The sequence below is a fragment of the Nicotiana attenuata genome, unplaced genomic scaffold (assembly GCF_001879085.1).
Source record: "Nicotiana attenuata strain UT unplaced genomic scaffold, NIATTr2, whole genome shotgun sequence".
NCBI lineage: Eukaryota > Viridiplantae > Streptophyta > Magnoliopsida > Solanales > Solanaceae > Nicotiana > Nicotiana attenuata.
In genome coordinates this window covers 472202-489674 of record NW_017670472.1, presented here as the reverse complement: position 1 = coordinate 489674, position 17473 = coordinate 472202, and positions in this window count along the sequence as shown.

Sequence of the window (17473 nt, the reverse complement as noted above, 5' to 3'; positions counted from 1 at the left end):
GCAGACTTTGCCAAAGCTCTATGTGATTTGGGGGCGAGTATCAACTTGATGCCCTACTCAGTTTTCAAGACTTTGGGTATTGGGCAACCGAGGCCGACTTCCATGAGGTTGCAAATGGCAGATAGATCAATGAAGAGGCCTTTGGGTATAATAGATGATGTTCTCGTCCGGGTGGACAAATTTATCTTTCCAGCTGATTTTCTGATCTTGGATTGTGAGGTAGATTATGAAGTTCCGATCATATTGGGGAGACCTTTCCTTGCTACGGGGAAAGCCTTAGTTGATGTGGAAGTAGGGGAACTCACTTTCCGGGTAGGTAATGAGAAAGTGGTCTTTCATGTGTGCAAGTCAATGAAGCAGCCCAATTATACCGAAGTGTGCTCATTTGTGGATCTTGTCACGGTTGTGATTATTGATGATACTAGTGCAATGATCAATGTGGAGGACCCTCTGGAAGCTGTATTGTTGAATCTTGATGCCAATGATGAGGAGGACCGTGTGGAGTGCGTGAATGCTTTACATGGAATGGGCTCTTATTCTTATGAGCCTAGGAAACTCTCTTTAGATCTTGAAAATAGAAAGACTCCTCCAACAAAGCCTTCAATTGAGGGGCCTCCGGTGTTTGAGTTGAAGCCATTGCCTCCACACCTCAGGTATAAATTCTTAGGCCCTAGTTCAACTTTGCCAGTTATTCTTTCCTCTTGTCTTACTAACATGCAGGTTGATGCCATATTGGCGTTGCTCAAAAAGCGGAAGAAGGCAATTGGATGAACTTTAGCTGATATTTGGGGAATAAGCCCCGCATTCTGTATGCACAAGATTATTCTTTAAGATGATGCAAAACCCTCCTTGGAACATCAAAGGAGGTTGAACGAGGCAATGCAAGAAGTTGTGAAGAAGGAGGTGATCAAGTGGTTAGATGCCGAGGTTGTGTACCCTATCTCTGACAGCTTGTGGACTTCGTCGGTGCAGTGTGTGCCGAAGAAGGGTGGTATGACCGTGGTGACCAATGCTAATAATGAACTAATTCCAACCCGGACAGTTACCGCTTGGAGGGTGTGCATGGACTACCGCAAGCTGAACAAGGTGACCCGCAAGGATCATTTCCCATTGCCTTTCCTTGACCAGATGCTTGATCGTCTTGCTGGGCGTGCCTTCTATTGTTTCTTGGATGGATATTCTAGGTACAACCAAATCTTGATTGCTTCGGAGGATCAGGAGAAGACCACATTTACTTGTCCATATGGCACCTTTGCCTTTTCTCGGATGCCTTTTGGGTTGTTTAATGCACAGGTAACATTCCAACGGTGTATGATGGCCATTTTAACCGATATGGTGGAAGATATTTTGGAGGTGTTCATGGACGACTTTAGTGTGGTGGGTGATTCATTTGATGAATATTTGAAAAATCTGGATAGAGTGTTGGCCCGTTGTGAAGACACCAATCTTGTGCTCAATTGGGAAAAATGCCACTTCATGGTTGAGGAGGGCATAGTGTTGGGTCATAAAATTTCAAAAGCATTGGCATAGAGGTGACAAGGCCAAAAGTGAGGTGATTTCAAGGCTTCGTCCCCCACTTCTTATCAAAGGGGTTAGAAGTTTTCATGGGCATGCGAGGTTCTACCGGAGATTTATCAAGGACTTTTCGAAGGTAGTAAATCCTTTTGCAAGCTACTAGAAAGGATGCCAAGTTCGTGTTCGATGAGGGATGTATGCAAGCATTTGAACTTCTCAAGCATAAGTGACTACCACCCTTATCATTATCGCACCCAATTGGAGCTTGCTTTCGAGCTCATGTGCGACGCGAGTGATGTTGCGATTGGGCAGCTTTGGGTCAAAGAGTGAACAAAATGTTTCATCCAGTGTACTATGTGAGCAAGAAAATGAATGAGGCTCAAAGGAACTATACGGTAACTGAGAAAGAGTTGTTGGCTATTGTGTTCGCAATGGAAAAATTTTGGCCATATCTCATGGGAGCCAAGGTCATAGTGCACACCGATCATGCAGATCTTAGGATTTGATGACGAGAAAGACTCCAAAGCTAGGTTGATGCGATGGGTCTTGTTACTTCAAGAGTTTGACTTGGAAATTATGGACCGGAAAGGTAGTGAAAACCAAGTGGCGGACCACTTGTCCCGCTTGGAGGAGGAAGGGAGGCCGTGTGATGGCCTAGAGATCAATGATGCATTTCTCGATGAGCAGCTACTTTCTGTGTCAATGAGTGATATGCCATGGTTTGCGAATGTTGCTAATTACCTTGTGACTGGTATAATCCCGTGTGAGCTCTCTTCTAACCAAAGGAAGAAGCTCAAACGGGATAGTTTGGATTTCTATTGGGATGAGCCGTACTTATTCAAGATTTGCACCGATGGAGTGATCCAGAGGTGTGTCCCTGAGGAAGAGCAGTTGAGTATCTTAGAGGCTTGTCATTCCTCTCCCTATGGTGACCATCATGGCGGGGCGAGGACAGCTTCGAAGGTTCTGAGTTGTGGGTTTATTGGCCAACTTTGTATAAAGATGCAAGTGACCTTGTGAAGAGGTGTGACGTGTCAAAGAGCGGGTGGTATTTTGAAGAAAGATGAGATGCCCCTCAACACCATTCTAGAAGTGGATATTTTTGATGTGTGGGGTATTAATTTCATGGGCCCATTTGTAAGCTCGTGCGGGAACACCTACATTCTAGTGGCAGTTGACTATGTTTCAAAATGGGTCGAGGCCGTGGCTTTGCCCAACAATGAATCTAGGAGTGTGGTTGCGTTTCTCAAAAAGAGCATTTTTACAAGGTTTGGCACTCCTCGTGCTATCATAAGTGATGGGGGGTCGCACTTTTGCAATAGAGCTTTTGATACCTTGCTTGCTAAGTATGGTGTCAACCATAAAGTTTCTACTCCTTATCATCCTCAGGCGAGTGGCCAAGTGGAAGTCTCAAACAGGGAAATCAAGAGTATTCTGTCTAAAACGGTCAACGCAAATAGGAACGATTGGTCTAAGAAGTTGGATGGTGCTCTATGGGCTTACAGGACTGCTTACAAGACTCCGATTGGTATGTCTCCGTACCGGTTGGTGTTTCGGAAAGCTTTCCATCTACCGGTTGAGTTAGAGCACAAGGCCATGTGGGCTTTGAGGAAATTGAACCTTGAACGGGATGTGGCAGCAAATCTTCGTGTGGAGCAGCTTAATGAACTTGATGAATTCTGATTCCATGCCTAATCCAGTTCATCCTTGTACAAGGACAAGATGAAGTACCTTCATGATAAATATGCTCGTGGCAAGGAGTTCAAAGCGGGTTATTTGGTTCTCTTGTTCAACTCTCGGTTACGTTTGTTTCAATCAAAATGGAGTGGACCTTTTGAAGTGGTGTTTGTGACTCCATTTGGTGCACTTGATTTGAAGAACAAAAATGGGGAGGTTTTCAGAGTCAATGGGCACAGGGTCAAGCACTACCTGTGAAAAATTGATGACAGCCACGTGGTGGCGCTTCTTCATCTAAAATGATTTGATGGTAACATGCATCGTGCCGCGACATTAAATCGGGCGCTTCTTGGGAGGCAACCCATGTGTTTTTCTTTTCATTTTTCTTTGATTTTCACTGTAGTATAGGATTTATTTTTGGACTGACTGGTTGTGAGATGCTATAGGATTGTGTTGATGCAATGTAGGACAAAGTGGAGAAGAATTGATCAAGTCTCTGAAGTTTGCTGTGCGGACCGCACTACATTTTGTGCGGCCGCAAAGAACTTAGTGCGGGGGCACAAAATCAGTGCGGACCGCACTGATGGTTGATGATGAAAACCAACTCTCTGAAGTTTGTCACCGCGGCCGCATTACATTTTGTGCGGTCCGCGGTGGACCATTGCGGCCGCATTACATTTTGTGCGGTCCGTAATGGTTGCCTTCTCAAACTTGCATGATCTTGTGTAATGCGGACCGCAATACCATTTTGTGCGGTCCGCGGTGGGTAAGTCAGCTGGGGCCCAGGACCTTTTTCTATAAATAGGACCTGTGGCCCTCCATTTGAACTTTTCGATCTCTGTACTTTCAAAGCCCTAAAAATCACTGTTCATCACTAAAATTGCACGAACTCATCTGCTTAGTCTCGATTAATCATCAGTGCATCTCATTTCTGGTAACTTTAATTCCTTCTTAATTGTTTAATTTTGTTATTTACTTTTGATTTTTATTTTTTAGTTTTTCTTCTGTTCTTCCCATTTTTCTTTCAATTTGTAGCTTAGGTTAGTTAACCCTGTTTTAATTAGGCATAATTAGATAAATCACTGAAGCAACACCTAGGGAATCATTATTAGGTAAAAATTTGGACCAAAAAAATGGACAAAACATTGAACCCTAGGTTGGTGCTGCTGATGGGCACTCAGTGCGGACCGCGGTGGTTTTTGTGTGGTCCACGGTGCTTCTGTGCGGTCCGCAATGCCATTTAGTGCGGACCGCGGTGAAATAACATCTGAAAGTGGAACTTGAGGACTGCGGCCGCATTGCATTTTGTGCGGTCCGCAGTGCCTCAATGCGGACCGCATTGCATTTTGTGCGGTCCGCGGTGCACAAATTCAGAGAGTGGGTAGTCTGAACCCCACCTCTGTGCGGACCGCAATGGATTTTGTGCGGTCCGCAGTGGCCTCTTTGCGGCCGCACTGCATTTTGTGCGGTCCGCATTCTGCAACTTTTCACTGTCTGCAACTATTTTCCTGCAACACTGAATTACATTGATCATATTGATACTAACAAAGCAGAACTGAATGTGTTTGCAGACAATGGTGAGATCAAGAGGCAAAGGTGATAAACAACCAGGACGAGGAGAGTCATCCCGGGAGAGGGGACGTGGAAAGATAAAGCTGATCCCCCAAGTTCGGGAAGCAATAAGAGCAACAAGGAAGGCGATCCGGGCTGCTGATAGAGCTGCTTCCCATTCATCGGGAAGTGAGTATGAGCCTTCCCGGGAGGCATCCGATTCTGACTCCGTCCCGGAGTATATAGATGACTTCCCGGAGAGGTTTAGACTGACAGATGAGCCTACTCCTCAGGGATCTCCTACTGCCCGAGCACCAGTGCATGTATCTTCTGAGTCGTCTGAGGGCTCAGCTGCAGGCAGTGACAAAGAATACTCCACCTCTCCTACAGCTTCACTCTCCGGTGAGGGCCCAGTAGAAAAAGAAGGAGAAGGAGGAGGGGGTGAGCCCCAAGTGGGAGGAGTAGAGAGAACATGGAACCCGGAAGCATGGCAAGACCGGTTCGTGAGTGAGGTGGCCTACCATAAGTTTCGAGAATGGTGGCCTGAGAGGAAATTAATTCTTGAGCGAAGTTTTGTTGATAGAGATCTCCTGCCTCACAACCCTAATGTGAGAAGACAGTTCAGAGAGAGAGTGGGCTGGGAGTATTTCATAAGCAACTGTCAGGATGCAAACGAGCACCTGGTCAAGGAGTTCTACACCAATGTTGCCCACATCAAAAAGGGCACCAAAGTGACCAAGGTGCGGAACTTAAAAGTGCTATTCGATGGAAAAGCAATAAATGACTACTTGGGTTTCAATGAGGAGGACGAATCATTATATTTGGAGAAGATGGCAATGGGTGAGGAAGGTCGTCCTTGGTTGGCAGAGTACTTGGCAATCCCAGGTACCACCCCCGACTGGTTGACTGCGGGAGTGAAGATCTTGAGAAGAACTTTGAACTTTGAGGCTAAAGGGTGGGAGACATTTGTGTGCAGCAGGCTAGACCCCACCACCCACGACAACTCACTCCCTCTTCACCGGGCTGTATTGGTAGCATCGATCATGGCGGGGTACCCGATTAACGTCGGGAATGTGATGTCTCGGGTTATTACACGGGTGGTGAACGAAGGTGACAGAAACTATCCCTTCCCCAACTTCTTGACCATGTACCTGAAGGACTTAGAGGTAGAAAAGCGGAAATTTGATGTGAAGGTGAAAGCAAAGGCACCGTTCTCCTGGTACAGCCTGCAGGGTGATGACAACCCTAAAGGCAAGCACTACAAGGGAAAAGCCACTGCTTCAACTGGCCAGTCTGAAGAGCCAGTAGTAGTAGTGGCTCCTACTCAGCCTCCTTCCACCTCAGCAGACATGGCCCCAGGTCCATCCACTTCTACAGTTCCAGAGATACCTTCCACCTCTGCATACCCATTGACTGCCCACCGTCTGAGCCAGGCCCCGTCAGCATCAACAACTGGATGCAGACAGCTTCTTCTAAGTTGTCTGTACTATCTACTACGGTGGTAGCCCAGTCAGCACCTCCTCCTCCACAGGTCCCACAGTCCATTGAGGACACTCTCAAGGAGCTCTGGACAACCAGAAGAAGCTCCTAGAGAACCAGAAATTGATCACATAGGCCATTGATTTTCATGGGAAAGAACTCAAGGAGCTTGCAAATGAGGCAAAGAAAATGAGGAAGACTCGGGCTTCAAAGGAGTCGGTGAAGAAGCTCAGGGTAGAGGTTGACAGGCTAAAGGCAGATCAGCTGCCTTTAGATTTGTTATTACATGACCCAGCGCCAGCAGCCCAGCCCCAGCCAGAGCAGGAGTTAGAGAGGCCTCCCAAGAGGAGGAGGGTGATTCCCCGTTCAGATGACGCACTCATACAGTTGGAGGACCCGCAAGGAGATTTCTCCAGCCAGCCCCCAAGAGTCAGCCTAGGACTCAGTCCAGGTCCAGGCATAGGTCCCAGCAGAGCCACAGGCCACAGGGAGCCAGTTACAGGTTCCCGAGCAGATAGAGGACCCAGGGACCCAGACTCAGGATCCCATATGGACGGAGGACCCATAAGGAGTTTCTTTTTCCTCTCTTCTCTCTTTTTGTGCTTATTTTGGTTAGTTGGCATTGAGGACAATGCCAGCTTTCATTTGAGGGGGTAGCCCTATGACTGTACATATGACAATATTTTATGCTGTTTTTCCTTTTTTTATCTTTGATGTATATAATTTTAGCATTTCATTTCACTTTTCATACTTTTTACTTTGGGTCTGTATATAAAGTCACCTTCTTGTGTATATATTCATTCTCCCGATTGTATATTCGTATAAATTCCCTCTTGTACATATTCATTTTACTTTCCGCATTTTTCGTTTCTTAGCTTCTTATTTTATGTTCGTAGCTTCTTGTTTTGAGCTTTTGCAATAAGCCTTTGGTTTTCTTAATGCCACGGTTCTTTCCAAAGGTGGAATTTGTGTGAACCGGGTGGCTCTTCCCGATGATGGGGATGGCATGACAACCTTCTTAAGGGTTTGAGTCTGTTTTTCTTTTTGTTTTTTAGTAGTTAGTTGGTAAGGGTGCCTCAAGGAAAGCTTCACTTGGGCCTAGCACATTTGTCTTTGATCCCATGGTCAAAAACAAATCGTTGTGTATAGGATGGTGAAAGTTGTGACCTCGAGACTCTTATGTTGGCCGATAATAATCAAGTGGTTTTTCGGGACCATTGTGTTACTCAAATCTTATCAAAGGTTGTTGTGGGCCCCCAACTCCGTGTCTTTAGCAGTCCCAAAGCTTGTTGAATTGCAAGTCCAAGTCCCGAGCCATTGGTCTAGAATTTGCCCTGAATGTTTGTCTAGGCGAAATCCTAAGTTTAATTTGAATTGAGACGTGATTATAGGCTCTCCTTGATCCGAATGATATCTTGAACATTTCCATAGCCTACCAATAATAAAACCCCTAGTCAGCCCTTTTGAGCCTTAGACTTTTTTTCTTTCAAGAACCACGCTACAAGCCTTTACCCATTCTAAAGATACCCTCTCTTGGCACCCGATCTTTCCTTAGCACATGACAAAAGTATAAGTTTGGGGGAGAGACGAGGATTGCCACAAAGTGGTAAAAGGTACAAAATGAAGAAAAGGAAAGGCAATGAAAAAGAAAGAAAATCAAAAAGACAAAAAGAATGTTCAATGTGGAAAAGAATGAAGGGATTCAATAAAAACAAAGAATGAAAGGTGTGGAAAGTTTAGAAAGGAGAAAAGATTTGAAATGAACAAGAAAGAGTGACAGTGTGTCACTCTAACCCCTTAGAAAGAAGTGAAATTACTTAAAAAGTCGAGTGAATGTGTGCCAAATGAAGCAAAAGAAGTGCTGAAGGGAAGATGGAACCTACTTAGACCAAACATTTCCTACCCTACACCAAAAGCCTTTACTATGTCTCCACAAAAGCCCTATATGATCTTGAGTTGAATGAAGCTTACACTAGTGGTGACTCACATAAGGGGCAAGCATATGGTACCTAGTGCCGGACTTTTGACTTTTCCTTGAGAGAGATGAGTGTATTTCCATTAACCTTGTTCTGAGTGATACTATCATAAAGGTGAGGTTTGCTTAGGGAGAGTCGAGGATGTGTGAGTTTGGGTTCCACAATGACCAAAGTAATAGAAGAGTTCCTTTGATGTGTTGAGTCAACTCTTGATGCTCTTGTGTCGCACTAGATCCATGGTGTTTAAAAGAGTGGATGTTGTTAAGGATTCATTTGAATTGAGAGTAATTGTTAGTCCCAATTGATGCTAGTTGAGGTCACTTTAGGTCGGCCGAATTTTCTTGGATTTACTCTTAAGGGGTGGGTCTTATTTTATTTGCTTGAGGACAAGCAAAAGCTTAAGTTTGGGGGAGTTGATAACTAGGGATTATGATGCATTTTCCACTCCTTCTTACTTGAGTTTTGATTAGAAATGTGTACAAAATAGTCCCAAAGGCTTACGTGTTCTACTTGATTGCAGGGTTTGATCAACAAGGTGACAATTCGTCAAGACCAGCTCAAAAAGGAGTGAAACATGCACAAGTACCAAGAACAAGTCCAAGCTCAGCAAAACAGGACCAATGCGGCCGCACTCTATTCTGTGTGGTCCGCAAAGGAGAGATTCAGAGAATGCTCAATTTCAGGCAGCCAAGTGATGCGGCCGCACTACATTTTGTGCGGTCTGCATTGACTTCATTGCGGCCGCACTCAATTCTGTGCGGTCCGCAAAACTAAACTTCAGAGAGCTGTCAAGTTGGAGGATTGATGCCAATGCGGTCCGCGTTCCATTTTGTGCGGACCGCAATAGGAGCCACCGCGGCCGCGGTGCATTTTGTGCGGTCCGCGGTGGTCATGTTCAGAGAGAAGGATTTTTTAGCTAAGAGCCTTAGTGCGGCCGCACTCGATTTTGTGCGGTCCGCACTAGCCCCACAGGGGTATTTTTGGCCTAGTATAAATAGTTTCTTTTTCCATTTTTAGGTTATCAGTTAGATTCTACAACTGAGCTGCGCTCGTGAATAGTGTTTTCTTACTATTTGGAGTAATTTTACAAGAGTTTTACCATTGAATCTTCAAGTTTTAATTAGTAATTTAATATTATGGGTTTATCTTCATCTATTTCTTTGTTTTCCTCTATTATCATGAGCAGCTAGACCCATCAGCTAGGGTTGTGGCTCAACCATAGTGTGGGTAATTGATGGGTCTTGTGTTTTAAGGTTTGAATTTCTATGGGTGTTTGATATTTGGACTAATTTATGGTTTTATTGTTGAATTAGTGGTTGCAAACACTAATTTATGCTTAGTTGACTTGGGCCCTTCTTGAGAAAGAGAGTCTAAGTCTATAAAATTAGTCCAACAAGAAATTGGGGCGTACTCAAGAGAATTGATAGCCCCAATTAAAGGGTTAAACCGAGAGATCGTAATACCCGACTTGAACCTCAATTGCTTGCACAAATGATCATACCCAATTGATCTTGAGAAAGTCAATTAGGGAAAAATCACTCGAGCTACCGAGAGGTATAGCGTGAGTAGAATCATGCAATGGTTATATCATAATCCCTAAATATGACAACCTAGCCTTAGACATGAGAACCCGTCAAGTATCCACCTAGGAGAAAATCACTCCCCTAGTGCCTTTTAACTAATTAGACAACCTTCAATAGTATTCTCTTAGCTTAACTTAGCTTAATTTAGCATCTTAGTAGTATAAATTTAGAAGTAATATCAAAAACCAAAAATGTTTAGAAGTGTAATTAGGAACAATTACGCAACTCTAATTTAGATAGAAACTCAATTCCAATCTCTAGCTCCATGTGGAAATCGATCTCGACCTTCTCGGGTAAAAGCTGCTTCAACCACTCTTGCTACTCTATAGTAGTACAGGGTTGGCCTCGATCAATTGTACTTGCGGAGCCTCTGGAAAAACTTTCTCAAGTCCTCGACATGGTCTGACTGCTTCCTGGACTTTATGATCACATCATCTACGTAGATCTCAATCTCCTTGTGTATCATGTCATGAAATATGGTAGTCATTGCCCTCATGTAAGTTGCCCCAGCATTTTTCAAACCAAATGGCATTACCCGGTAGCAATATGTTCCGCACGGCGTGATGAATGCTGTCTTTTCCGCATCTTCCTCATCCATTAAGATCTGATGATATCCCGCATAGCAATCTACAAAAGACACGATCTCATGCTTGGCACAATTATCAATCAAAATATGGATATTTGGCAATCGGAAGTTATCCTTCGGACTTGCTTTGTTGAGATCGCGGTAATCAAAACACACCCTGGTCTTACCATCTTTTTTTGGCACTAGCACAACATTAGCTAACCAAGTGGGATACCGCGTGACTCGAATGACCTTCGCATCAAGCTGCTTTGTGACTTCTTCTTTGATGTTCACACTCATGTCAGTATTGAACTTCCTTAACTTCTGCTTGACGGGAGGGAATGCTGGATCAGTTGGCAATTTATGAAATACCAAATCAATACTCAAACCCGGCATGTGATCATACGACCATGCAAAAATATCTTTATATTCAAACAACGCTTTGGTTATTTCTTTCTTGATTTGTGGTTCCAGGTGTACACTTATCTTGGTTTCTCTGACATTATCTGGATCTCCTAAATTGATTGCTTCAGTTTCATTCAAATTAGACTTGGGTTTCTCTTCAAAGTGATTTAGTTCTTTACTAATTTCCTCAAATTCCTCCTTCTCATCGTATTCTGTTTCGTCATCACACTCTACTTCTTGGATTATTATTTCAGAGTTAGATTGACTTTTATGACTTGGCCAAAAATTCCTCATGCATGTCATGTCGTTGAAACCAGCATAAAAAGAACTGTACAAAGAAGAAACAAAAATGACACTATCAGGAGTAATGGAAAAGGGAAACTACATTTCATTGAAAATAAAGGATAGAAGGGTTTGTACATCAAAACAAGCGAAAATAAAAATCTGGATTACAACCCTGGAATAACCCAGATAACAGAAAGGAAAATAAAGCAAACTACCAAAACTCCTTCCGAGTAGGGAGAGGAATAGCCTTCCAATTGTTAAGCTTCACTTTTGGCCCGACGAACTCCACATCCGCTTTGCTGGAACCTTCTCCTATTTCCACCATGTTCACCTCATCAAACAACCTCTGGAACCTTTCAATTAGCTCTTCATCAACGTCGACCACAGGCTTTGGGACTGGTGACATTCGGCACTTCATGACCCCGGGCTTGATGAAGGACCTGGAGAGGCGTGGGATAGGCTTCGAGAGTGACCATGCCTTCTTTTTCAACCTTTTAGCCCTTTTCACATTGTCCCCTATGGGCTTGAATCCTAGACCAAACGTACCCAGATTTTCAGGTAGAGACACTGGCTGCACGATACCTTGTAAAGTGCGCCCAGACCTTTACCCGGCACAAAACCATTCTTCAATATTTCAGATGCACCCATGACAGATGCGGAGGCTAACTTTGGACCTGGAATACATTCCCCCTCTGGAATCTTCTCAACTGGCACTGTTTCGGAAACTTGGTAGACCCAAGGCCCCTTATCATCTTCGGCTTCAATAAACGGGATGGAAGTATCATTGTAAGCACACAAGTTCTCATCACCATGCACGACGATCACCTGTCTGTCCCACTCGAACTTTACTATCTGGTGCAGGGAAGAAGGGACTGCTTTGGCAACATGCATCCACGGCCTGCCCAACAGTAGATTGTAAGAAACGGCCACATCTAGTACCTGGAATTCCATGGTAAATTCAACTGGTCCTGTTGTCTGTTCGAGCACGATATCGCCAACAAAATCGTTTCCTCCTCCATCGAAACCTCGGACACATATATTGTTCTTGTGGATCCTTTCAGTATCAATGTTCAACTTGTGCAGAGTGGAGAGAGGGCAAATGTTTACACTGGAACCATTGTTAAAGAGCACCCTTGTGAGCACAGAATCTTTGCATTTCACCGTGAGATGAAGAGCCCGATTATGTTCCGTACCCTCCAAAGGCAACTCATCATCTGAGAAGGTGATTCTGTTTGTCTCAAATATCTTGTTGGCAATCTTCTCCAAATGGTTCACTGTAATCTTTTCAGGGACATGGGCTTCATTCAGGATCTTCATGAGGGCCCGGCGGTGCTCATCCGAATGTATCAATAATGATAGAAGAGAAATCTGAGCGAGTGTCTTCCTTAACTGCTCTACGATGGAGTAATCCTGCACTTTCATTTTTCTCAAAAATTCTTCCGCCTCCTCTTCGTTGACTGGCTTCTTCACTAGAATGGGATTTTCTTTGAGTGGCTTAGCTTTCCTTAACTCCTATGAGGTAAAGCATCTCCCCAAGCGAGTTAACCCCCGAGTTTCATTAACTTCCTCTTCCACTTCTTTCCCTTTATAGGTTACTATCACTTGATTGAAATTCCATGGAACAACTTTAGTGTTACTTATCGGCAGTTGAGTCACAGGCTTAATAATAATGGGGTCGGTGCGGGCCCCTTCTACGATTATGACAGGCTTACCTGCTGCTCCCGGTACCCCCACCTTTGGCTTTCCTTGTTTTGCTTCCACATCATTTGGGGGTCCTTTCACAACCAATATAGGCGGCTTAACATTGGGTGGGCTCAACTTGTCTGTCACCCCGTCAACTGTTGGAGATCTTGCATTTGTAACAACTACAGTTTTGACTGAACTACTTTCACTGGAACGAATCATCATGACAGACTTCGAAGGCTTCTCGGGCTCCCCATCCTTGTACACTATCTCAATCATGTGCGTTTCAGCATGGGCTGGAAATGGATTTTGATTGATGTTTGGAGTTTCTAGGCTCTGGACCACAATTTGGTTTGTGTCGATGAGCTCCTGGATGGCGTTCTTCAAATGCCAACACTTTTTTGTGTCATGCCCCGGAGCATCAGAACAATATGCACATCTGAGGGAATAATCCAGGTTGTTTGGAGGGGGTTTGGTAATTTTGGCTCAATTGACCTCAAAACATCTAACTGCCTCAACCTCTGAAACAAACTGGTATAAGACTCCCCAAGCAGAGTGAAATTTCTTCCGATGTAGCCTTTCATTTCTATACTCTGGCCTGGGGTCGAAAGCTTGGACCAGTAGGGTTTCGGTATGTTTGTGGAGGGGGGTAAGGATTTTGTGGAACTGGTGCACGCCATTTCGAGTAAGGAGGGGTTGAGCATATGACTCGGCGTGGTGGACGTGGTATTGGGGTGATCTGATGGAATATTGAGGGTTTTGTGGTGGGTAGTAGTGTTGGGGTGGATTATACGGGGTTTGGATGTAGGTTTGAGGTTGGGGTTGAGGCTGGGTATAATGGTGTGGTGAACCCCTTGGACCATGCCACGATCCTGAGGCAACCATACCAACATCTTCTTTCTTCTTCTTCCCTAACACACCCCTGGTTCCATTCTGGATTGCTTGTGTAGTTGCTTTGATGGCAGAGTAACTCATGATCTTGCTGGATTTGAGTCCTTCCTCTACCATTCCTCCCATTTTCACCACTTCGTTGAAAGACTTACCTATGGTCGAGATCAGATGACCAAAATAAGTAGGCTCCAAGGCCTGAAGAAAATATTCCACCATTTCAGCTTCCTCCATTGGAGGGTTGACTCGTGCTACCTGTTCTCTCCAACGGAAACCATACTCCCTGAAACTCTCACTGGGCTTTTTCTCTATCTTAGTCAAGGACAGACGATCTGGGACAATTTCTACGTTATACCGGAAATGCCGAGCGAAAGCCTGAGCCAAGTCATCCCAGGTGTACCACCTGCTGTTGTCTTGGCGATTGTACCACTCCAATGCTGCACCACTCAAACTTTGACTAAAATATGCCATTAACAGTTCATCCTTCCTGCCAGCACCCCTCATTTTGCTGCAAAATCCTCTTAAGTGGGCTACAGGGTCTCCATAGCCGTCGTACAAGTCAAACTTGGGCATTTTGAATCCGGCAGGTAGCTGGACATCAGGAAACAGACACAGATCTTTATATGCCACACTCACCTGGCCACCTAACCCTTGCATATTTCTCAGTGACTGCTCCAAACTCTTTACCTTCCTAAATATCTCCTCTTGCTCTGTGTTCTTGGGTGGCTTCTCAGTTTCGGCAGGAAGTTCAAAGTGAGGAGTGTAAGAGTAATGATTCAGGACTTTGAAGGTAGGCTCTGGGGCATAGTATTGGTTATCTTAGGCTTGGAATGCCGGCTCACTGGAAGATCGATGGAGGGTAGCTGGCGGAGGTGCTACAAAGACAAGGGCAGCCGGTGGAGCAGGGTGGGAGGTTGGTGGAGCTTGGATGGCTTGGTAAGAGGTGCCAGGATAGTGATGGTAAGGGGTGAAGCTGGGTGCGTGTTGTGGGGATAAATCAACAATGGTGGGCTCTTGAGACTGAGCTAGTGGTGGGATGAAAGCAGGGTTGGCGGGGTATGACGGTGGAGGATGCCCCTTCATCCATGCCTGGTACATTTCGGCCATTTGGTGCTTCAACTTATATACCTCTTCTTTCAAACCAGACTCACATTCCTCCATCTCTTTTGGTGGGTCAATAACACTTGCATCCAATTCTTTGCTAGCCATAATCGCCTTGTGTTTAGACCTGGTGTTATACGGGTGACTTGCCAGAATGACAAACAAACTAACCACCTTCCTGTTCTCAATAACAACATCAAACTTGTTAGTGTTTAAGAGTTTAATAGATAGGCAGCCGCACGTTTGGGATGCAATGCACCTAAACAATGAACCGCTTCTATTATGCATTTGAACGGTTGCATGCTTCATCCCGGCTTTAACTAACTCTTTTCACTTTGCACTTTTTTCTTCTGTCTTTTCTTTTCACTCCCGCCTTTTTTTTACTTGGTTCTTGTCGCTCCTCTTTTTACTTTTTGCACCTTCTTTCCTCTCTTGTTTTGCCTCTCTCACTTCTTACTCAGTTTCTTTCCTCTCCTTCCATTTTAGGGTTATGATCGAATCCTATGGGGATTGCCCACGTATCATGAAGCTGGATAAATCAGATCATTACGTAGTTCAGGGAATAAATATGAAATAAAAGAAAGAAGAATTTTTTTTTGGATTTTCAATATTCCATTAAAATAAAATCTTTTTGGATTTTTTGTTACAATGACTCTGACATACAGACTCTGAATAAGAAAAACAGACTAGACATTAAAAACTAACAAACTCGAGAAATGAAATACAGACTTAAAACCACAGAAAGTCAGGAGTACATAAGAGCTTCCACCGGTGCCCTAGGAGCCTGCGGAACATCATCCGGTCTTTGCGTGAGCCTTTGTGCAATATCCTGTTGAAGACGGTCCAAGTAGGCCATTACCTAGCGAACGAATGTCATCACAGAAGCAAAAAACATCGACCTAGTCATGTCCTTACATTCGTGACACTTCATCACGACATAGTCGGCTATTTCTTTGATCCTCATTCTGATGACACCTTTCTCCTTAAGCAAACGCCCTATTTGTTGTGCCCGAGCTTCCAACACTTGGGTATCCGTGTTGTTTTGATCCTGTAAATGTTGCATGCTTTCCTCCAGTTGGCTAATCAATGCATAGCAATGCTCCCTTTCTGATTTGAAATTCTTCGCTTGCTGGGCCATCTCATTTTCTAGGGTAGTCAGCTTCTTCTTCAGCAACGTAACCTCTTTGTCATATCTTTCCTTTAGCCGTTGAACAAACTTTTCCCGCCCTTTTGCATTTTGTGCCAACCTTGCTTGGGTTTTAGCCAATTCCTCTTCGGCCTTTTCCAAGTCAGCCTCGTAATCACACACCTTCCGTCTAAGACTGTCTATGAGTTTCTCATCTTGTCTACTTCTGGCCGGATTTCAACGGCGATCTTCATCCTCTGAATTTGAGCTCAGAGGGATTCATTTTCTTGGACCAACCTTCTCCTTTCTCCTTCAGCTTCTTGCACTTGTAGATCATTATTGAACTCAACGTTTCTCAATTTCTCTTCTAGAGTGTGAATGGCGGCTTGATACTTTTTCTCTTTCTCTCCCTAGGCCAACCTTTCCCGGACTTTGTCATCAAAAGCCTGGACTTGCGGTCTCTTTGCGGGTCTCTCGGGCTCTGGCTCAGTACTTGCACAAGACTCTCACTCAAACCACACTGCATAATCTGGATCCACTTCCCCCTTTGCAACATCTGGTACCTGGGTGTCGATTTTCAGATATCGGCAACCACTCCAATCCTGTTGCGGGCAATGTAGCTTCTGGATGTAGCTCAATGACCTGGGTGGTTAGATCTTCATCTTCGGGCACCACCTGATATCTCCCCAACTGCCTTAAGACCCTCTACGGTGCGTATGGCTGGACACTCCTCAAACCCATCAACATTAGGTAACCCTTTGTAGCCATCATATGTATGATTTCCGTCACCGAAAGCCATCCTATAGTCCACTCGACCTAACTTGCTTTTAGAGTTTTCAAGTGGGAGACCCAGGCTTCAAACCCTTCTGGAGCATTGTAGTCTTTCACCCTTTCCTCGTAACTCTTGATGAAGTTATCTTTGCTTGAACCATAACTCATGAATTTGGGGTGATGGCGGAGATGCTCGATCAACCACATTTGTAGAAGAACATTACATCCTTCAAAGAATTGAGCCCCGGATCTACATAATGTCAATGCCCGATAAATGTCTGCCAACACTAATGGAGCAAGTGTGTGATCTTTCTTTGTAGTGAGGATTTGTGCAACTCTGGCCATGCGGGTATCTATCGTCCCCTCTGCATTCGGAAAAACTATGATCCCCAAGAACGCCACTATGAAAGTGAACTTACGATGGATTTTCCAAATGCTCTTGTCCTGTTTGTTGTTCAATCACTTTTCGTGTGTTTCGAACCTGACTGAATGCCCAAATCTGGAATATGAAAATTGAAAGGAACAGCATCCTTTGTTCACATGAGCCTTCTTCATTTGTTTGCTGATATTAAGAAGATCAAAGAATTTGTGCACAAAGGGGGACCTCGGGAATATAAGCTGTTGTTTTCTCAAGTACCGACCAAAGTGAATGTCTACAGCTATTTCCTCCAGAGTAGGGGTGAGCTCGAAATTCGAGAAACGAAAAACATTGTGCATAGGATCCCAAAAGGTTACCAAGGCCTTGATTAAATCCTCCCGTGGCACCCAATTGCTCTTTCACCCAATCCTGACCATCTTCATCCAAATCATACCAACACATACGCAACTGCAACTGAGCCTGTTCTATGACCAATAGTTCCTAGTTCTA